This window comes from Balaenoptera musculus, chromosome 20 (genome assembly GCF_009873245.2).
Source record: "Balaenoptera musculus isolate JJ_BM4_2016_0621 chromosome 20, mBalMus1.pri.v3, whole genome shotgun sequence".
NCBI classification, from domain to species: domain Eukaryota; kingdom Metazoa; phylum Chordata; class Mammalia; order Artiodactyla; family Balaenopteridae; genus Balaenoptera; species Balaenoptera musculus.
The window spans coordinates 35943186-35962134 of record NC_045804.1 but is presented as its reverse complement, the minus strand read 5'-3'; the positions used below and the strand labels follow the sequence as shown (position 1 = coordinate 35962134).

Below are 18949 nucleotides of genomic sequence, written 5' to 3'. Positions count from 1 at the left end.
CTTATAACTTGAAATGTATTTATTTAAAAAATTTAAAACTAATGGAATTAAGCATTCTTTTTAAGAAGCTAGAAAATTAAACAGAAAATGCAAAGAAAGCAGAAGTTAATAAACATAAGAGCTAAAATAAATTTAAAAAGACAAAAGCCAGTAGTAGAGATTATTATGATTTAAACTGAACTGCTTTACCTACTTGTTTTATGCAGAGTTCTATGCAATATGGACCAATTATTACAATACAGGCAAGCACCAAGAAATTACTCCAAATTCTCTAGAGAACAAAAACTAATTTTTATAAGATGGTTTATTTCCTCAGAATTTTACCTTATCTATTTTCAGAAATAATCTTAATAAGATTATAAGACAAAATTTTAAAAAAATCACTGCTATGGTCTAAATGTTGGTGGTCCTCCAAAATCATTTTTTGAAATCCTAATCCCCAAAGATGAAGGTATTAGGAAGTGGGGTCTTTAAAGGTGATTAGGTCATGAGGGCGGAACTTTCACAAATGGGATTAGTACTCTTATAAAAAGATCCACAAAGCTCCCTTGCCCCTTCCACCACAGGAGGACACAGCAAGAAAGCCACTGGCTTCTGACAGGAAGAGGGCTCTCACCCAACCATGCTGGCACCCTAATCCCAGATTTCCAGCCTCCAGAGCTGTGAGAAATAAGTTTCCGTTGTTTACATGCTACCAAGTCTGTGATATTTTGTTATAGCAGCCAGAACACACTAATCACTGAGAAAATCACTAATTGCTAAAATAGTTCACTGCATATTATACATTGATCATGGTGTCCTGATCAATAAAAATAAAAATTCCCCATAACACCATGTTAACAGGTAAAAAAACATAGGGATATTACTAATTAAAAAGTCTTCTTTGAGTGCCTCAACATTGGCTATTAGAATTTGCTTTTTGAATATGCACTTTCTGAATCAAAGTTTCTCACCATGCAAATTCTTAGTCTGTTCTGGCTGCTGTAATTCAGTTAGAAGAGTGTAAAAATACCCCAAGGATGTAAAACCAGATGAAATGTGTCATGAATTTGCATAATTGTTGATTCTTAGTAGAATGAAATTCAATGGTGGTATACCTTTTTCTGAAAACATAGATAATATTTCAACTCTTTTTCCTTGAGTCTGAGATAATAGCAATTTCAATGTTTTGAACATTCAAGAGCTGGAGAAATACCTAACATTTTACTTAAGGAAGACCATTAAGTTGATGATTCCAAAATATATTCTATTTTAATAGACTAACATCTATTTAAGAAGGGAAATCTGAGAAATAAGAAAGAAACTGGTTCAATGCACAAAATTCTCCCCAAAGAAATCCAGTAGGGATTTTTTCCCCATTATACAGAACAGAATTCTGTATATACAGAATTCTGTTTATACAGAACAGAATTCAGAATATCAAAGAGTTATACATGATTATATATACAGAACAGAATTAAGAATATCAAAGAGTTATACATGATTTAGAAAACATCTAACTTTGTGTTTACAAAAGCTTAGAAAATTTTAAAGCAGGTATGATATATGCAATATTTCAAAATTTGTTACAAAAAAAGACATTTTATCCACTGATTTTGGATTCTAAGAACTTCAGAAATTTATGGACAATGAAAATGGTCACAGGTTTGTAAATAAATCGTGTGTATCACAATTAAAAAGTACGATATGCACTATCAATCACTTCAGAAAACGTCTATAGCAAATACAGATTAAACTGTCACATGTTACTGGGTCTTTAAAAAAATTTACCTGCAAAATAAAGCTGTTAAGCTTGTTGACATATCTGAAGGAACTTTTAGCTTTAAAGTTCTTTGATTCTATTAAATTTTAAAACTGAATTGTCAGGGTACAATACTGACATATAAGATTACAATTTGGAGAATAGAAGACAACGAAAAGGAGAAAGGTGGGTCACACTCAAAAACAAACTACTTTTTTCTAGGTTTGCATTAGATCTGAAAAACTTTATTGTTAATGTAAATTTTATAACTTGGGCAAAATTTTTTCCCTATATAAATCATTCAAATTTGCTTTAATTAAAAAAGGAAAGACTATTTAAACTATCTAAACATAGCTAAGAAGTTATTAAAGTAATTTGTTTCAAGAAAAAATTAATGCAATCTGACACCTATTACCGTTTCCAAAGGTATATTTAGAGCCAGGTCCAGAGGTATATTTTGGGCAACTCTAGCAAAGCTGAGGCAGCAAGAGACAAAATATCGATCATGACTAGGAGAACTCTTACTCAGAAATCTGCTCTTCAGTTGTATCTATTTTTAATGTGTTGGTGAGAATATGGAGAAATTAGAACTCTCATACACTGTTGTAGGAATATAAGATGGTGAGGGTGCTTGGGAAAGAAGTCTGGCAGTTCTTCAAAAGGTTAAACATAGAGCTACCATATGACCCAGCAATTACACTCATAATAAATATCCAAGAGAAATGAAAACATATGTCCACACAAAAACTTATATATGAGTGTTCACAGCAGCCTTATTCATAACATTCAAAAAGTAGAAAAATCCAAATATCTTTCCATTGATTAACAGATAAGTAAAACACGGTATATTCATACGATGTAATATTATTTGGCCATAAAAATGAATGAAGTACTGATGCATGCAATAACATGGATGAATCCTGAAAACAACATACTAAGTAAAAGACGCCAGACACAAAAGACCACATATTGTATAATTCCATTTATACGAAAGTTCCAGAATAGGCAAATGCATAGGGACAAAAGTAAATTAGAGGTTGCCCAAGGCTGGGGAAGGGAGAAAATTTGGTGGAAGACAGGATTAAATGAGTAGGGGGCTTCTTTTAAGAGTGATGAAAATGTTCTAAAATTAGTGAACTCTGTAAATCTAATAAAAACCATTGAATTATACACTTTATATGAGTGAATTGTATGGTATGCAAATTATATCACAGTAAAGATATTTTATTAAAACAATGATAAATAGGATACAGAACTTCCAAACCACTAAAAAAGGAGGGGGGCAAAAAACCCAAGTCAATAGAATAAGATAAACAAGAGGGGAAAGGAGGTAAAAGAACGCACAAAATAAGATGGTAGAAAATAAGTCCAAATATGCCAAAGAATCAAAGCAAACATAAAGTTAACTCATTTATTAAAAATGAGACAATCAGATTGTTTGGAAGAAGGGAGGGAAGGAGGAGAGTGGGAGAGAAAAAAAGAAAACCAGCTATATGTTGTTTATCAATAGAGACACTTAAAATTAAACAACAAAGAAACCTTGAAAATAAAGATATGGAAAAAGATATGCGAGGCGTATATTTATCAAAAGAAATCAGGTGTATCACAGTCATAAAAAAATAGACTTCAAAGTAAAAAGCTTTAAAAGAAACATAGATATATATTCCATACACATAAAAACTGCATCCACCAACAAGATATAGCACTCATGAATCTCTATGTACTTAAGACATAGTTTGAAAATATGGAAAGAAAAATCTGGCAAGAAATACAATGATAAACTGACCAACTCCCTAAATACTACAGAGGACTTCAACATACCTAAGATATCTACAAATGAATTAGATGAAATTAATATGACTATAGAAGATTTAAATTTATAAGAATCATCAACCTTACTCTAATATATATAGGAAACTTGGCGCTAAATGGAAAATAATAATTCTTTTACATGTGGAACAATATACATAAATTCACAAAGGACATATCAATAAATTAAAAAAATCTGGAATCATATACAGATTCACTGGAAATAGATATTAACAGAAGGGTCATTCATACCAAAACAAAATAAATTTATCTACATAGAAATCTGAAAAAATTCCCATAAAATTCTAGGTTGAAGAGGAAAACAAAATGGAAAAAAAAATTACTTAGAAACACTAACTATTCTAGGTCCTTTGCTTTTCCATATGAAATTTAGAATCGGCTTGTCATTTTCTACAAAATGTCAATAGCAGCATTATTTAAACAGCAGAACATAAAAACAAATAAGAAGACTAGAAAGGTCTTAAAAATATTTATTAAAGGTAATGTGTAAATTGTGCTATAGGAATACAATGGATTATAATAAGTAATGAAAATAAATGAACTTCTGTCATGGATTAAAAAAAAGCAAAATGGTAAAAATTATATACAGTATCATGCATTTTTTAAAAACTCAAAAGAAAGCAAAACTAAGTAACATTGTTTAGAAATACATATGTATTGTGGAACACATGTGTATGTGGTAAAGCCACTTTAAAAAAATAATGAAAATTATAAACTTTAGGACAGCATTCCCCAACCTTTTTGGCACCAGGGATCAGTTTCGTGGAAGACAATTTTTCCACGGACCTGGGGGGGGTTGGGGGGGCGGGGGGGGTGGTTTCAGGATGATTCAAGCACGTTACATTTATTGTACACTTTATTTCTATTACTATTAAATTGTAATATATAATGAAATAATTATACAACTCACTATAATGCAGAATCAGTGGGAGCCCTGAGCTTGTTTTCCTGCAACTAGATGGTCCCATCTGGGGGCGATGGGGGACAGTGATACCTGAAGTGTGTTGCTTATGTCCATTCTACTCTGTAATCTCATTTTGGTTTCTGTCACTGTAGAAAACCCTGCTTCACAAAGATAGGATGTTGGAAATGGAAGCAGGTTTTTCTGTGCTTCTTTGGCAATCTCAGGATATTCTGCCTTGACTTTAATCCAGAATGTATGGAGATTTGAAGTTGTCTCAAACATACTCTTAAGGCCACTGTCACCTGCAATCTCAAGCAGCTGATCCTCTTCTAGCACAGACAAAGTCGATTCACCAGGCTTATATCACAAATGGGTCACAGGTCCATTCCTTCCCAGTTCGGGGGTCTTTTGTGGTTGGGAAATAATGCTCAAACTCTTTTGAAAGCTGAGACAGGTGGTCATGCACCAGCTGGGAGAAAGAAGGCCCTGGCTCAGTCTCTTTCAAAATCTCTGCTAATGTTTGAAACATGTCAAAAATCCCAATGTTCACTCGTCGCCCCCATAATTCCATTTTGCCTTGAATGCAGCCACTTTATCTGCCGACTTGAACACAGTTGTCCTTCTCCCCTGAAGTGACAGATTGAATTTGTTGAACAGGTTGAATATGTCACACAAGTAAGCAAGTTTTGCGACCCATTTTGTGTCACTGAAATGTGCTGCCAGTGGTGACTGTTTTTCTAAAAGAAATCTCTGGAGCGGCTCTCGTAACTCAAAAACTCTGGCCAGTGATCTACCTTTAGAAAGCCATCTCACTTCTGTGTATAAGAGAAGACGTGTGTGCTCTGCGTCCATCTCCTCACAGAGCTGCACGAACAGACGTGAGTTAAGGGCATGTACTTTAATGTGGCTGACAATTTTAATCACATCCTGCAAAATGTTGTTAAATTCAGGTGCCATTTTTTGGCTAGCCAGCATTTCTCTATGGATGACACAGTGCGAAAACTCACATTCAGAAGTGACCTCTTTGACCCGAGTAGTCAGAAAGCCGTCCAGTCATGGCAGCCACTCTGTCCGTTCATATACCAACACAAAATGGCCAATTCAGCTTTCCTGATATGTAATCATTCAAAGACTTGAATAGTTCTGCAGCTGTGGTGTTGGTTGGCAACAAAAGTGCACATAACATATTCTCATGTACATCCTTCTGAAAAATGTATCGCACAAAAACAAGCAATGTTGCCTTGTTGTCAACACTGGTAGACTCGTCAACCTGGACTGCATACCACGGTGATTCATTAATCCTAACAATTGTGCCTCAATATCCTCTGCTATTCCATCAATTTATCCAGTTATGGTGCTAGCCAAAAGAGGAACACATGCCACCTTTTGAACTGCAGCCTCTCCTAAAGTTCATGACAAATGTCCTTAGCAGCAGGCAGGATCAACTCTTCACCAATAGTAAAGGGCTTCTTAGCTTTAGCAATGCGGTTTGCCACTAAGAATGATGCTCTCAGTGCAGACATGTTTGATGAAGTGGTGGCCTTCAACAGTTGCTTCTGTTCGTGTTCACGTTTTTTTCTTTTGAAAAACTCCAAAGTCTTGTCTTTTAATTCAGGGTGCTTGGTCTCCAAGTGGCTAAGCAGTTTTGAAGTTTTCATGGCTACGCTGGATAGCCTGTCACCACATATTATATACAAAGCGGGCTTGGAGAATGTGAATCACCTGTTGCAATGAACCCATAATTTAAGTAGGATTCTTGGTATTTTCTTTCAAATGCAGCTTTCTGTTGGCAGTCTTAAAGTATTCTGCTGTCTCATCATTGGGTCTTTCCCCCTTTTCAAAGAAGCTCTCCAGTGACATTTGTTTTTCAGTCATTTTGGCTAGGGTTAGCTTGTGGGCTTACCAAAACTGTGACTGAGACAAGTGTGCAGTGCAGGAAAGAGGTGCGGATAGAAGTGGTAAATAAAATAATGGGCAGGCCACGCGTGGACGAAAATAAGTGTCGGATTCTGACTTAAAGCCTGCCACCAGATGCAGCTGTACAATTGAAGTACATCAACTCACTTGCCACTATAAAGCCTGCCACCAGATGCAGCTTAATTGTCACTTGCCACTTACTGATAGGGTTCTGATATGAGTCTGCAAGCAGTTGATTTATTATGGTCTCTGTGGAGTCAAACCTCTCTGCAAATGATAATCTGTATTTGCAGCCGCTCCGCAGCATTAGCATCGCTGCATCAGCTCCACCTCAGATCATCAGGCATTAAATTCTTATAAGGAGCGTGCAACCTGGATCCCTCGCATGCACGGTTCACAGTAGGGTTTGCGCTCCTATGAGAATCTAATGCCACCACTGATCTGACAGCAGGCAGAGCTCAGGCAGTAATGTGAGCGATGGGGAGCAGCTGTAAATACAGATGAAGCTTCGCTTACTCACCCATCACTCACCTCCTGCTGTGTGGCCTGGTTCCTAACAGGCCATAGACTGGTACCGGTCTGTGGCCTGGGGGTTGGGGACCCCTGCTTTAGGACAATTATTAATTCTGTGGGAGTGAACAAAGTGATGGGAATTTGAAGGAGCATCCAGATAGCTTTAACAGTAATATTTAGTTCTCAAGTGATAGTTTTGATGTTTTCATTTTATTAATATAATTTATGATTCATATATGTATATGATATATTATGTGATCTTATATAAATATGAAATATCTATTTCTTATTAATGTTTTTAGTAATACCAAGACAGTGGGGATAGAGGATGAAGATAAGAAAACAAACAAAAACAACAACAAAAAATATTAATCCCTACAATGTACCAGAAACATCAGAAATCTAAGAATAAAGCAGAGAACAGTGCAGAAAAAGTCCTTGCCTTCATGGCACTTATAGTGAGAGAATATTACATACCTAAAGATGCAGAATAAACATAGCCTAAAACTCCAAATTTTGTATGTATTTAAAGCCCCAACTGCTCCTCTACACGAATATTCGTATGTCCGATGGCCTAATAAAATTCACCAGTTAGATATCTCAAAGGCACCTGAAATGTTTCATAAAAGACCAAATTTATACTATTCCAGTATTTTTTTTTATCAACAAAGGATATCACCATCCACTGAGTTGCCTTGAACATTGAATCATCCGTAACAATTCCCTCTCCCCCTCATCACCCATATTCAAACTATTACCAAGCCTTATTAATTTCTGTCTTCCAAATAACTCTCCATATCCAAAGCCACCAGTTCAATCTAAGCTATCATAATCTCTTGAAGGTCTACTCTGATAGGTTCCTAACTGGATTTTCTGTTTCTTATCTATCACTCCTAGGTCTTTACACTTCAGCCAGAGCAATATTTTCAAAATACAAATCCTACCACTTCATCTACTCACATCTCCACTTTAAAAATTCAATAAGGGGTAAGTCAACAGCTTCTCCTTGCCTCCATGGAACCCCTGATTCAACAACAACACATGGACCAGTTACTGTTGTGAGAAATCCAGAAAACAGTTAAGAGCTTCCTACCTCCCAGATGAATATAAAACCAGCTGCAGTGAAGATTGTAGGAAAATTTGTGGCATAACTTTTGTCTTTATCCCCCCGCCCATCTCAGCATGGTGCAACTGGGAGAAGACTTCCAACTCCCAGCTTCTCCCTAAGGGAGTTAAAAGGAGATTGAAACATATGTCTAATGTGCAGACTTTTAGGGGGGCTACCCAGGGGACTGGTTTCTGTCTTGCCTGAATCTATGCACTAACAGGAAATGTTGCCAGGTTGGGGGCCGCTGAGTACAAAGGCAAAGATTTAAACTAGCATGCACTCACTTGCCATAGTCTCTTCCCCTGGTTCAGCACTTAACTACTGTGATAAAATCCCCAACTCCCAGCTTCTCCCAGAGGATGGAAATTATTGGACCATACGTCCAATGTTCAGGCAGGGAGCTGCCTGAGGGATTGGTTTCTGTGCCACATATCTCAGAGTACTGACAAGATCCAGCATACTCTAGATGCCAAGGGGCCACTGAGAACAAAAGAGAGCTGAGCAGCTTGCTGCCACTCCAGAGGACTAGCAGAAAGAGGCCAGTACAGGGGCTTCCCTGGTGGCGCAGTGGTTGAGAATCTGCCTGCCAATGCAGGGGACACGGGTTCGAGCCCTGGTCCGGGAAGATCCCATATGCCACGGAGCAGCTAAGTCCGTGAGCCACAATTACTGAGCCTGCGCATCTGGAGCCTGTGCTCCGCAACAAGAGAGGCTGCGATAATGAGAGGCCCGCGCACCGCGATGAAGAGTGGCCCCCACTTGCCGCAACTAGAGAAAGCCCTCGCACAGAAACGAAGACCCAACACAGCCATAAATAATAAATAAACTTAAAAAAAAAAAAAAAAAAAAAAAAAAAAAAAAAAGAGGCCAGTACAGCTTGGCGGCCTCTACCTTGGATGGGGACAAGAGAAAAGTGGAGAATGTACAACATTCCACCTTTTTTTGGAGGGGGGTGGGGGGGTAGCCTGAGGGACTAGTTTCTGCTTGCTCAACTCAGAGAGCTGATGGGACCTGGCATATTCTAAAGGTCTGCAGAGAACAAAGGAGAGCTGGGTGGCTTGCAGCAGCTCCAGAGAATCTGTAGTACCACAGACAAAAACCAGAGGGAACAAAAAATTACAAGCTCTTGGAAAAAAAAAAACTGGAAAATCCTTCTAATCAGGAATCTACACACTCTCAAGTCAAGAGAAGGCACATCCACAGAAAAGGTTTGAGAGGCCTCCAGAATCTGCAGCTGAGCTAACTGGTGAAGATCTTTCCCTGTACAAAGTCAGTTCATAAAAAACTGGGAGAGGTAGCTGTTTTTTCAAATGTGTAGATACAAACCCAAAGTTATATGGAACATGAAGAAACAGGGGAAAATGGTCCAATCAAAGGAACAAAATAAATTCCAGGAATCAACCATAAAGAAATGGAGGTATATGAATTACGTGAAAAAGAATTTAAAATAACCATCATAAAGATGCTCAACAAGCTCAGGGAAATGATACATGAACAAAATGAGAATTTCAAAAAAAAGAGACAAAACACAGAGCCAAACAAAAATTTCGGAGCTGAAGAATACAGTAACTGAAATAAAAAACTCACTAGAGGGGTTCAACAGCAGCATAGTGAATCAAAATAAAGCATCAGTGAACTCAAACACAGGTCATTTAAATGATCTAGTCAGACAAGTATAAAGAAAAGAGAATGAAAGAGCATGAAGAAAGCCTGGAGGATTTATAGGACACCCTCAAGCAGACAAATATACACAAATGGCAGTCTCAGAAGGTGAAAAAAGTGAGACAAAGGTACAAAGTTTATTTAATGAAATAATAGCCAAAAACTTCCTAAAAAGGGTGGAGGGAGGGAATGGATATCCAGATTCAAGAAGCCAACAGACAGCGAAAAAGGTGAATCCAAAGGTTACACTGAGACACAGTATAAACAAACTGTCAAAAATCAAAGACGGAGAGAATTTTGAAAGCAGCAAAAGCAAAGCAAAAAAGGAGTGGGATGATATATTCAAAGTGCTGAAAGAGAAAAAAAAAGTCTACCTACCAAGAACACTATGTCCAGTAAAACTGCCCTTCAAAAAAGAAGGAAAGATGGAAGGGGGAGGAGTATAGAGGCGAAGGGAAGGGGGACAGGTGGAGGAGGAGAAACACTTTCACAGAATAACAAAAGCTGGGGGAGTTCATCACCACTAGAGCTGCCTTACAAGAAATGCTAACGGGAGTCCCTCAGTTGAAATCAAAAGATGCTAGACAGTAACACAAAGCCATAAAAAATGGACTTTAAGTCAAAAACTGTTAGAGACAAAGAATAATATTATATATTGAAAATGTGTCAATTCATGAAGATATAATAATTATAAATATAGAAATGCATAAGAACAGAGCCCCAAAATATATAAAACAAAAATTGACAGAATAGAGAGAAATATAGTTCTATAATAATAGTAGGAAACTTTAATATCCCAATGTCAATAATGGAAAAAACAACCAGACAGAAATTCAAGAAGGAAAAGAGGACTTGAAAAATACCATAAACTAATTAGACCTAACAGACATATATAGAACACTCCACCTAACAAAGCATAATACACATTCTTCTCAAGTGTGTGTAGAACATCCTCTAGGATAGACCATAGGTTAGGCCACAATACAAGTCAAATTTTAAAAGGATTGAGTGGTTTTTCTGACTATAATGAAACGGAAATAGAAATCAATAACAAAGAAAACTGGAAAATTCACACATAAATGAAAATTAAACAACACACTCTTTTTTTAAATTGAAGTATAGTTGATTTACAATATTATATTGCTTTCAGGTGTACAGCATAGTGATTCAGTATTTTTGCAGATTATATTCCATTACATTACAAGCTAATGGCTATAATTCCCTGTGTTATACAATATAAACAACACACTCTTAAACAATCCCTGGATCAAACCAAATATCACAAGGAAAATTAGAAAATACCTTGATACACATCAAAACAAAAATACAAACATATCATAACTTAGAGATACAGTGAAACAGTGCTATGAAAGATATTTTAGCTGTAAATGCAAACATTAAAGAAAAGAAAGATCTCAAATACCTAACTGTACATTTTACAGTATAGCAAATTAAGCCAAAAACTAGCAGAAGGAAAGAAAAAATAAAGAGCAGAGTAAATAAAATAGAGAATAGAAAAAATAGAGAAATAAAATTTACAAAACTGACAAATATTTAGCTAGACTGACTAGGGAAAAAAGGAGAAGACTCAAATTACTTAAACCACAAAAGAAAGTGGAGATATTACTAGCAACTTTACAGAAATAAAAAGGATTATAAGACAATACTATGAACAATTGTATGCCACCAAATTGGATAATAATCCAGATGTAATGGATAAATTTCTATAAACACACAAGTCTAAAAAAAAAAAACTGAATCATGAAGAAAATAGAAAATCTGAATAGACTTATAACAAGTAAGGAGACTGAATCAGTAATCGAAAACCTTCCAACAAAGAAAAGCCCTAGACCAGATGGCTGTACTGATGAATTCCATCAAATATTGCAGAAGAGTTAATATCAATCCTTCTCACACTTTTTCAAAAAAATGAAAAGAAGGGAACATTTCCTAACTCATTCTAGAGGCCAGACTTACCCTGATACAAAAGGCAGACAAAGACATTCAGGCAAAGAAAACTACAGACCAGTATCCTTTACGAATATCACTGCAAAAATCTTCAACATAGGGGACTTCCCTGGTGGCACAGTGGTTAAGAATCCGCCTGCCCATGCAGGGGACATGGGTATGATCCCTGGTCCAGGAAGATCCCACATGCCGCAGAGCAACTAAGCCCGTGTGCCGCAACTACTGACCCCACACCCTAGAGCCCTCATGCCATGGCTACTGAGCCCGCGCGCCACAACTACTGAAGCCCACGCATCTGGAGCCTGTGCTGTGCAACAAGAGAAGCCACTGCAATAAGAAGCCCACGCACTGCAACGAAGAGTAGCCCCCGCTTGCTGCAACTAGAGAAAGCTCACGGGCAGCAATGAAGACCCAACGCAGCCAAAAAATAAATAAATTTAAAAATTGATTTTAAAAAATCTTCAACATATACTAGCAAACAAAATTCAGCAACATACCAAAAGTATTATATATCAGGACCAATTGGGATTTACTCCTGGAATTCAGGGGTTGTTCAACATATGAAAATCAATCAATGTAATACACTACATTAATAGAATGAAGGAAAAAAACCCATATAATCATCTCAATTGATGCAAAAAAATAATTTGAAAAAATTCAGCACGCTCTCATGATTAAAAACACACACAAACACACAAAAAAAAAACAAAAAAAAAAACAAAAAAACACACACACACACTCAAACTAGGAATGGAAGGGAATTTCCTAAACATATTAAAGGTCGTATATGAAAAGCCCACTTCAAACATCATATTCAGTGGTGAACAACTGAAAGCTTTTCCCCTAAAATAAAAGGTATTCAAATTGGAAAGGAAGAAGTAAAACTACCTCTATTCACAGATGACACGAGCTTATATCTAGAAAACACTAAAGAATCCACACATACACACACACACACAAACTAAAACAAACAAAAAAAATCACAGTTTTTAGAGCTAATAAATGAAATCAGTAAAGTTGCATGATATAAAATCAACATGCAAAAATTGGTTTCATTCCTATATACTAACAATGAACAACCATAAAAGGAAATTTCTAAAAAAAAAAAATTCCATTCACAATATCATCAAAAAGAATAAAATACTTAGGAGTAAATTTAACCAAGGGATAAAACACTGAAAACTACAAAACTGTTGAAAGAAATTAAAGAAACATAAATAAATGGAAAGACATCCAACATTCATGGACTGGAACATTTAATATTGTTAATGTGACAATATTACCCAAAGCAATTTACAGATTCAGTGCAATCCTTACCAAATAACAATTTTTTTTTTCACAGAATGAGAAAAACATATCTTAAAATTCATATGGAATCAAAACGGTCCCAAACAGCCAAAACAATGTTGAAAGAAAAAGGACAAAGTTGAAGGACTAACATTTCCAAATTTCAAAACTTACTACAAAGATACAGCAATCAAACAGTGTGCTACTGGCATAAGGACAAACATATAGACCAAAGGAATAGAATAGGGAGCCCAGAAATAAACCTTCGAATATACAGTCAACTGATTTTCAACCAGGGTGCCAAGACCATTCAATGGGGAAAAAAAAGAGTCTTTTCAACAAATGATGCTGGGAAAACTGGATAGCCACATACCAGAAAAAAAAAAAAATCAAGTTAACCCTTGCCTATACCATATATAAATTAACTCAAAATTACCAAAGTATAAGACCTAAAAACTATAAAACTATTTGAAAAAAAAAATAGGGCAAAATATTCAGGACACTGGATTTGGCAATGATTTCTTGGATACAACACCAAAAAGCTCAGGTAACAAAAGAAAAAATTGGACTTGATCAAAATTAAAAAATTTTTGTGCATCAAAACATACTACCAAGAAAGTGAAAAGGTAATCCACAGAATGGGAAAAATATCTGCAAGTCATTTATCTGGTAAGAGATTAATATCCAGAATACAGAAAGAATTCCTACAACTCAAAAACAAATAATCCAATTCAAAAATGGGCAAAGGACTTGAATAGACATTTCTCCAAAGAAGGTATACAGATGGCCAATAAGCACATGAAAAGATGCACAACTTCATTAATCATTAGGGAAATGCAAATCAAAACTATAATGAGATACCACCTCAAACTCATTAGAATGGCTGCTATCAAAAAAACAGAAAATTAGTGTTGGAAAGGATGTGGAAAAATTGGAATATTCATACATTGCTGGTGAAAATGTAAAATGGTACAGCTACTATGGAAAATAGTTTGGCAGTTCCTCAAAAAGTTTATAAACATAAAATTACAATATGATCCAGCAGCAATTTCCACTGCTAGGTATATCACCAAAAGAACTGAAGGCAGGGACTCAGATAGTTGCACATCAATATTAATAGCAGCATTATTCACAACAGCAAAAAGGTGGAAACAACCAAAGCATCCGTCAACAATGAATGGTTAAACAAAGTAGTAAATACATATAATGAAATAATATTCAGCCATAAAAAGGAATGAAATTCTGATACATGGTACAATGTGGATGAACCCTGAAAACATTATGATAAATGAAATAAGCCAGACACAAAAGGACAAATGTGGTATGATTTCATTTTTATGAGGTACCTAGAATAGACAAATTCATAGAGAAGGTAAGTAGAATAGGAGTTGCTAGGAACGGGGTGGGGGTGGGGGTGGGGGGGGATGGGTGGGGAACGACGAGGGGAGAATGAGGAGTTACTGTTTAGTGAATACAGAATTTCCGATTGGGATGATGAAAATGTTTTGGAAATGTTTAGTAGTGATAGTTGTACAACACTGTAAATCTACTTAATGACACTGAATGGCTAAACAGCAAGTTCTAGGTTATGTATATTTTACCACCATTTTGTAAATTGAAAAAATATAAACACACCCACACATGCATAAAGACAAATACTACACAGTAGTATAAATGAACAAATTAGTTAACAGTAGCATAAATGAATAAATTAGTTAACACATGTATCAACAAGGATGAACACGATCTATAGATGTTGAGTTAAAAAAAGCAAGTTACAGATAATTAACATACAAATGATTTCATGAATACAAAGTTCAAAAACAAATCATTTAAGTGTATATAATATATATAATTATATAAACTATTTTTTAAAAAACAAGTAAAACTAATATCTCTAGAGATGGGAAGATATGATTGGGAAGGGGCGCATGCAGGCCTCCAACATATGAGTAATGTTCTGCTTCCCATGTTGGGTGGTGGATACTTAGATGTCCATTTTATTATTATTTTAAATGTGCATATTAATTTTATACACTTATATACACATTATATTTCACAATTAAAAACATAAAGACTAAACATTACTCTGGTATTAATATGGATGAGTTAGAACAGGGGTTAGAGTGGGTATATTTAGGCTACCAATATATTAATCCAGAGATGTAGCTTGGATTAGAAAGTAGTAAAAAAAATTACGCAAAACTTGAGAGTAAGGCCAAAAAAAAACAGCATAACCTTTCAATTTCATATGGAGGCAAAGGCCCATCCAAGGATTACACAGGGAAATGCACTTTATTGAACTCACTGTTTACTGTCGATCAAGATCCAGACTTAGTGAAATTACATTTTAACTGTATATTTTTGTCCAGTGGAAATGCAAATTATTTCTGTCCAGGAGAAAAGATAACCCCAAAGGTTAGAGTTTATTGACCTGTAGTACATGAACCAGATTTGTATTCAGGCCAGCAATCTTATATTCTATTCCTTTATTATACTGCCTTTAAGTACACAGCTCCTTAAATGCTCTCTGAATCAGCATTAATATCATACTCATTCCCCCATTAACCAATAAACTGAATAAACTCTTTGATAGGTGTTCACTTTATATTTACACATGATTCATGATTTCACCTTTTTGAAATTATACTGTAGAGAAAGAAAACTAAACAGATTACAAAAATATTTAAAATTTAAAATGAACAAGGTGTGATGTTAGATTGGATATGATAGGAAAAGGAGAAGAAGGTTCATAGATGCCTCCTGTTTACCTGACTAGCCCCAATATAAATTGTGGTACCATTCACTCATAAAGGCAACACTGGACAAGGACCAAGATTGGGAGGAAAGACTACAATTTTATTGTCTTTGAGATGCTCAGATTGATATGTTATGTAGCAATGTGTAAGGTTGTGATTTATAATAAGAAATATATATATATTTGGTCTTTGTCCCTGTCTGGCACAGAGCTTCTAAAACCCCTGGAATTTTCTGAGCAATAAGAGCTACAGGGGCATCTTTTGTTCTCAGTTCCTGAAATAGCTTCAGGGCCATAAAGGTGAAAAGATTTATTCACAGCAAGTCCCTTTCAACCACACCTGAGTGTAGGTTAATTAGGTGACTTTTGGACAGCCCCCAGGTAACCTAAGGACTGGTTGCCAGTCTGTGGCTGGTTGCCAGCAGAACTGCGATATTGTGATTTATAAGAAAAATATACATTTGGTCATTCAGGTAACCAAAATATATTGCTCATATATATTTGGTCTTCATCCACCATTCCTGGCTCACAGCTCCCCAAATCCTTGGAATTTCCTAAGTGTTGAGAGTGATAAAGATGTCTTTTGTTATACTAATGAGGTGACTTTAGCAAAGCAGCTTAGGATGGGGACTAGTTGTCAATGGAGCCAACCACCTGATTAGCGGGGTGAAACTATCAGTCCCAGCCTCTCTGTTGTTCAGAACCTCGCGCTGTGTATCTCTCCATCTGGCTATTGATTGATATTCTTTTATAATAAATTGGTAACCTAGTGAGTAAATGAGTTTTCCTGAGTTCTGTGAGCTGTTCCAGAAAATTAACTGAACCCAAGGAGTGGGTCGTGGGAACCTCTGATTTACAGCCAGTCTGTCAGAAGTATAGGTAACAACCTGGGCTTGTGACTAGTGTCTGAAGTAGAGGGTGGTCTTGTGGGAATGAGCCCTTTACCTGTGGAATCTGATTCTATCTCTGGGTAGATGGTGTCAGAATTGAGTTGAATCTTCGACATCCTGCTGGCATCCAAGAATTGCTTGTTGGTGTAGGGAAGCTTACATACACACACACACACACACACACACACACAGACATTGCACAGGCTGGAACAGAGTTGGGAACCCTTTTCAGGAACCAACCATATGAAATTTTCAACCCCACCCCCAACCTCCAGGGAGGGGAAAGGGGCTAGAGGTTGAGTCAACTGCCAATGGCCAATGATTTAACCAATCGTGCCTATGTAATGAAGCCTGCATAAAACCCAAAAAGAATGGAGCTCAGAGAGCTTCTGGGCTGGTGAATGCAACCACATGCCAGAAGGTAGTATACCCCAGTTCCACGGGGACAGAAGCTCCTGTGCTCGGGACCCTTCCGGACCTCACCCTATATACTTCATCTGGCTGTTTATCTATATCTTGTATAATATCCTTTATATTAAACTGGTAAATGTAAGTCAATGTTTCTCTGAGTTCTGTGAACCACTCTAGTAAATTAATCAAACTTGAGAAGGGAGTTGTGGGAACTTCTAACTTATAGCCAGTCAGGCAGAAACAAAGGTAACAACCTGGACATGAGACTGGTGTCCGAAGTGGGGGCAGCCTTGTGGGATGAAGCTCTTAACCTCTGGTATCTGATGCTGTGCTCTAGGTAGATATTGTCATAACTGAGTTAAACTGTAGGACACCCAGCTGGTGTCACAGAATTGCTTAATGTATGGAAATCCACACATCAGGTATCAGAAGTGAAGCTGTGTTGTAGTAGATTACTGAGAGTAGAGGAGACACAAAAAAGGTGTTTTTTCTCTTGACTATGGTACTTAAAGAGGAAAAGTCAGAAGTGAATTATAAATTGGGAAACCAAGACAAATAGACATAACTAAAAGAATGAACATAGATGAGACTGACCAGCAGTAGAATACAGGTAAAGAAAAAAGCCCAGCAAGAAAATCTTACTCCCTCTCTTTCTATCACACTGCACATCCAATCCATCAGCAATTCCTGCCAGCACTACTTTCAAATGATACCTAGACTCCAAACACCGCTACCACAGTGGTCCAGGCCACCACCATCTCTCACATGAGTTATTACAGTCAACTCGTACACAGTCACGTGCTGCTCCTTGTACTCTCTACAGTCCATTTCCATATAGCAGCCAGCACAATCCTTTTAAAATTAAGTCTAAAGCCTCCAATGGCTTCCTATTGCATTAGAATAAAATCCAAATCCCAACTGTGGCCTGATTTTACCATAGCTACTTCTCTGACCTCATGTTCTGCTACACCTCTCACCCCACCCCTACTCTGCTTCAGCCCAGGTAGCCTTCCTGTTGGTCAAACAAACCAGACACTCTCCTACCATAAGGTTCCCTCTGTCTGAATATTCTTCCCCCATAGGCCTTTACTCAATGTCACCTTCTCTGACAGGCCTTCCAGAACCAACCAATTAAAATTTGAAACTACCTCTATCCACTCCCCCAGGAGTCTCATTTCCCTCTTCTTTGCATTATTTTTCTATACAGCATTTACCATTATCCGTACTAGTCCATTCAGGCTACCATTAAAAAAAACAAAAACAAAAACTAACAAAAAGCAAAAACAAACAAAAAACCACATAATCGTTTCACAATATATACACGTATCAACTCATCACATTGTACACCTTAAACTTACACATATATCAGTAATATCTCAATAAAGTTGGAAAAAAATATACTGCAGATGGGGTGGCTTAAACAGAAATTTATTTTTCACAGTTCTGGACACTGGGAGGTCAAAGATCAAGGTGCTGGCTGATTCATATCCTGGTGAGACTCTCATTCAGGCTTGCAGATGGCCACCTCGCTGAATCCTCACACACCTTTTCCTCTGTGCTCATGTTGTGGGAAGACAGCAAGATTTCTAGTATGTCTTCTTATAGGAACACTAATGTTATCAGATCAGGGCCCCACCCTTATGACCTCATTTAACCTTAATTACTTCCTTAGAGACCCCATTTCCAAACACAGCCACACTGGGGGTTAGGGCTTCAATGTATGAATTTGGGGGGAGGGGGACATAAACATTGAGTCCATGACACCATCTAATATATAAGTACCTTTCTATGTGTCTGGTTTATTTTCTGTCTCTCACCCCTGGAATATAACCTCCATAAGGACAATGATTTTTGTTTGTTTTGCTCACTGCTGACTGTCCAGTACCTAGAACAGTACCTTGACACATAGAAAGTAGGGAACAAATATTTGAACTAATTTAATAAATGAATAAAAAAGGAA

General features: G+C 36.7%; 1 protein-coding gene across 6 annotated transcripts in view; it reads right to left on the bottom strand.

Moving 5' to 3' along the window:
- BRIP1 (BRCA1 interacting protein C-terminal helicase 1) overlaps window positions 1-18949 on the bottom strand; it is a 194420-nt gene that overhangs the window by 54496 nt on the left and 120975 nt on the right. The window lies entirely within an intron of this gene.